This window comes from Mauremys mutica, chromosome 22 (assembly GCF_020497125.1).
Source record: "Mauremys mutica isolate MM-2020 ecotype Southern chromosome 22, ASM2049712v1, whole genome shotgun sequence".
Lineage (NCBI taxonomy): Eukaryota > Metazoa > Chordata > Testudines > Geoemydidae > Mauremys > Mauremys mutica.
The window spans coordinates 19,967,746-19,972,783 of record NC_059093.1 but is presented as its reverse complement, the minus strand read 5'-3'; the positions used below and the strand labels follow the sequence as shown (position 1 = coordinate 19,972,783).

Here is a 5,038-nt window from a genome sequence, read left to right as displayed (position 1 = left end):
CAGGCAGCAGGATTTCTCTGGGGCACTGAAATTTTTGCAGGGGGCTGGTGCATGAACTCAGCATTGCATTCCACCCTTTGATGTTTCCTGGACTAACAACAGCAACAGAAAGAAAGAGCCGAGCCAATATCTCCCTGGCAGGGATGCAGGTGCCATGACCCCTCTGTCTGACCATCTCCATTGCAGGAGAGAAGGGTTCACTGGAATCGAATGCCCTGGCTCAGACAAGAGACACAGGAAGATTTTGCTGTTCATGGATCTGTGCAAAGGAAATTGTGTCTCTGTGTGAAACTGAGGAGGGAAATGAAACGTTCACATGGTGGCCCAACGCCCTAAGGAATGTGGGTGAAGGACTCAGGCTGAGAAATTATTTAACAGGGGTTTGTATCAATGTATTGCCCTGATTAAAATCTATGGCTAAAAGGCAGTCATTGTTGTTAGTACTTGTACCTGTGTAGGGACACTCCAGTGGGTATCAAGTCCATTGCCTTCACCAGGGGCAGTCGATTATTTTATCAAGGTACAAATTTCTTGGTCAAGGCCTAGACTCCAGAGAAAACAATACACTGCTGATAAGAAGAAGTACATCAAAAGATTTTGCAGCCACCATGGGCATAACTATGATGTGTCGTGTTTCACTCTTTATACCTTGCGCCACCTCCTTTCCCTTTAGCCTTGTAGTTGACCAAGGGCAAAGCTGAACATCTCCTCAGCTACCAGGGAGTGTTTGTGTCCATTCCTGCGAGCTACACAGCGGTTTGATGTTGCTGTTTCAATCCTCCGGCTCTGCCGGGATAAGGAACAATTCAGGCTGTCACTGAACTGAAGGAGGAAGATCAGTTTTTGACAGGGAGAGGGACGCCTCCTCTTAAAGGTGTTTGTCTGGCTGGCAGTCCTGGTTCCCAGGTCTCGCCCGTGGGGCTCCAGCAGTTTTGGGACCAGGTCACTCCCTTGGCCCCACCTGCTGCCCCCAGGCGCTCCCCGCCAGGGACCCCAGCAGTGCAGCAGAGCTGAGCAGCATCTGTCTGCTCGCTCCAGTGGCTGCTGGCCCCTCCCCATGGCAGGGCAGGGTGGGGCTGGGCCTCCATGCGCTGCCCCTGCCCTGAGCCCCTGCAGCCAATGGGACACTGTGGGGGTGATGCCTGGGGGCAGCAGCACACGGAGGCCCCCCAGCCCACCCCACCTTGGAACCCCAGGTAAGCGCCGCACCCCTGACTCCCTCCCAGAGCCTGCACCCCCACCCCTCCTCCTGTTCCCCCTGCCCCAGCCGAGAGCCTGCACCACCATCCCCTCCCCACATACACCCTCCTCCCTGCAAACTCCCTCCCAGAGCCTGCACCCCTCTCCACAGACACCTGCCCCCAACTCCCTCCCACAGCCTGCACCCTCTCCCTCCACACACACCCTCCCACCCACCCTAATCTCCCTCCCAGAGCCTGCACCCCCACCCCTCCTCCTGTTCCCCCACCCCCTGCCCCAGCCCAGAGCCTGCACCCAGCACCCAAACTCCCAGAGCCATAACAAGGAATTTTTGTGCCCGAGGCAAGGGCCAGCTCCAGGCTCTTTGGCTGCAGGTCCTTGAGTCCCTGTTGGAGGGAAGGACCTGCCGCCCAATTGCCGCCGCTGCTTCATTCATCCTTCGGCAGCAATTCAGCAGCGGGTCCCTGAGTCCCTCTTGGAGAGAAGGACCCACTGACGAATTGCAGCCGAAGAAGTGGCAGCGGTAGAGCTGCCGCCGAAGCACCTCTGATCGTGGTAGAGCTGCGCCCCTCCACTTTGCGCGCCCGAGGCAAGGGCCTCACTCGCCTGGCCCTCGTTACAGCACTGCAAACTCCATCCCAGAGCCTGCACCCCAGAACCCCTCCCCCACCCAAACTCCCTCCCAGAGACCAGCCTCTCACCCCTTCTGCACCCAAACTCCCCCCAGAGCCTGCACCCCTCCTGCACCCCAATCCCCAGCCCCAGCCCAGGGCCTGCACCCTAGACCTCCTCCCCCCACCCAAACTCCCTCCCAGAGCCTTAGGCAGGTGAGGGGCAGAGTTTTGGGGGGTGGGGTCTGGGCAGTATGAGTGACATTATTGGCCCACTGGGAGGACTGGAGGACTGGCACTGGCCCTAAGGTAAATTGAGGTTGAGACCCTGCTTTAAGGGATTGGAGCAACGGTGGAGAGACTGACGGGCAGGGAGCTGGGGAGCTGTGTGTGCCCCAAGGAGAGTTGTTGTTGTGCTCTGGTGACACAGAGCGGGGGGTGGGGTCCCAGAGCTCCCAGCCACCACATGGGACAGGGGGACCCTGGAGCTCCCAGTGGGATGACCAGGTTATAAAGTCCGGTCAGCAGTGCTGCGGGGCCCAGGCAGGCTGGTCCCTACATGTCCTAGGGCACCGCACTGTGCCCTGGAAGTGGCCAGTAGGTCCCCCCTGCTGCACCGCTGACCAGGAGCCGCCCGAGGTAAGTCTGCACCCCAACCCCCTGCCCCAGCCCTGAACCCCCCGAAACCCAGAGCCCCCTCTTGCACCCCAGAGCCCTCACCCCTGTGCCCCAGCCCAGAGCTTCCTCCCACACCTGGAACGCCTCATCCCTGTCCTCACCCCAGAGCCATCACCCCGTCCTGGACCCCGACCCCCTGTCTCAACCCACAGCCCCCTCCTGCACTCTGAATCCCTCAGCCCCACCCTGCAGCCTGGAGCCCCCTCCTCCAGCCCAATCCCCTCATCTCCCCACAGCTCCCACAGGCAGACCCTGGAGCTCCCAGCAGCCATGGGTGGCCGGGGAGCCCCCACAGCCCCACCCCACTGCGTATGGACCCTGCAGCTCCTACGAGTGGACCCCAGAGCTCCCAGCCGCTGCGGATGGACCCAGGATTTCCCAACAGGCCTTGATGGCGGGAGGACCCTGCAGCCCCACGTCATTGCTCACAGACCCTGCAGCGCCGAAGCCCCGGGAGCTCCCGGCCGCCCCAGGCAGGAGAGGAGCCCCCAGCGCTCAGACACCGCAGGCAGAGCCGGGAGCTCCCAGTCACCGGGGGAGGGGGGGTGTGGTGAGGAGAAGCCGCAGCCCCCGGCCATTGCAGGTGGCCCCGTAGCTCCCAGCCGCCGCGGGCGGACGCCAGAGCCCCCAGCTGCCATCGGGACCCCGCGGCCCCCGGCCGCCCCGGGCAGGAACCGTCACCCCGCGACTGGCAGGAAACAGCCGCGCGCGGAAGCGCCTCGCGCCCTGTGACCGCCCCCCCCGGTGCTGCGGCTTCTCGGCAGGCGGGAGGCGGCGCTGCTGCCGCGGTCTCGGTCCCTCCGCCCGGCAGCGGGACCCGGCCCTGCTTCTCGCGGGCGGCGCTGAGCTCTGAGCGCACAAGGCCCTGGTGGCTCCGCCCCGCATCGCTGTCAGACAACGTCACCAATGGGAGCTGAGCCTGTCAGAAACGTCAGTTGGGGAGGGCCCAATGGGAGACCAGCTTTCAGAGACCCGCCCCACGTGAGGGCCAATGGGAGACCAGCTGTCAGAAAACACTAGGCAGGCCGGCACCAGCCAACCAGGAACCGCCCCTCATCTCAAGGACCCTGACAGCCCCGCCCCCACCTGTCCTATGCCCCACAGCAGCAGCCAGCACCGGGTGGCTCATGTCATGCCCCCCAGCAACCACCAAAACACAAACCTCAATTCCCCTCCCCCACCACTGCTCTTCATTAGGTAACAAGAACCCCACCCAGGCACCAAAAAAAAGGAAACACTTTCTGCTTGCCACCACCGCCGCCCACAGCCACCACCCGCAGCCCTTTCCCCATGTCTGGCCACACGCTCCCAGCTCAGGGTGACCACACACCCTGTCGGGGCAGGCTCTGCTCAGCCCGGCTCCCCACAGCCTGCACTAAACATGTGGGGCCCAACCCCAAAACTTACTCATATTTTACCCCAATGGCCCCAAACTGCTGCTTTTAATATATGCAAATAAGGTGCTGCCACACTCAGGCCTCTCCCCAGCTCTGCCGTGGAGCCACCCAGCAGAGAACAAGGTGATATTTAAATTAGCCAGGACGTCGCTCAGTCATTGCCCTCTGCTCCCAGCAGGTGGCGCCGGAGAGCTCTGAGCTCGCTCCCTTCCCTTTCTCGCGTCGGCTTCAGCCCCCGGGTTACAAACGCACCAACCGGGGAGCAGGAGTGTGGGGATGCTCCAGGGTGACCAGATGTCCCATTTTTAAAGGGACAGTGCAGTCATAGAATCATAGAATCATAGAATCTCAGGGTTGGAAGGGACCTCAGGAGGTCATCTAGTCCAACCCCCTGCTCAAAGCAGGACCAAACCCAACTAAATCATCCCAGCCAGGGCTTTGTCAAGCCTGACCTTAAAAACCTCTAAGGCAGGAGATTCCACTACCTCCCTAGGTAACCCATTCCAGTTCTTCACCACCCTACTAGTGAAAAAGTTTTTCCTAATATCCAACCTAAGTCTGGGAGGACTTTTTCTTATATAGGAGCCTATTACCCCCCACCCCGTCCCGTTTTCCAGTTTCTTCAATGTCACCCTATGGGGCAGCTCTGCGGGGACAGACTTGCACACTTGGGAGCCATCAGCCGGATCTGCGTGCCTGGGAAGCTGCGTCCCTCCAGAGGCGCTTGAGAAGCCAAAGGGGCCGTGGGTGAGTTTGTGATGAGGTGAGTCTGAAGTGTGGAAGGGGGAGGGTGGCAAGAGGAGGTTATGAGAGGAAAAAAGGTGCTGCTGAGCTGGTAGGTGAGGGCAAGGTCCCAGGCGGGTGTTGTGTGAGGAGCTGTGTAGGCCCGAAAAGGCGTCGTGCTGGGCAAGGGCAGGTGAGGAGGGCCAGGGCTTTTCCCAGGGCTATTGCTGCGGCCAAAGCCTTTGGGAAGCAGAAGAGGGCCAGGGGTGTTGATGCCTGCTGGGGCCCATGCGACGGTGTAGGTGTACGCTGACCATAGCTGGTCTGTGGGAGCTGGGGTCAATCATCATACCCCTTTCCTCGTTAGTATAGTGGTGAGTATCCCCGCCTGTCACGCGGGAGACTGGGGTTCGATTCCCCGACGGGGAG

General features: G+C 61.0%; 1 non-coding gene across 1 annotated transcript; it reads left to right on the top strand.

Moving 5' to 3' along the window:
* Positions 1–4,966: 4,966 nt before the first annotated feature.
* On the top strand, positions 4,967–5,038 carry TRNAD-GUC. The gene has a single exon. It is a non-coding gene; the product is annotated as a tRNA-Asp (tRNA).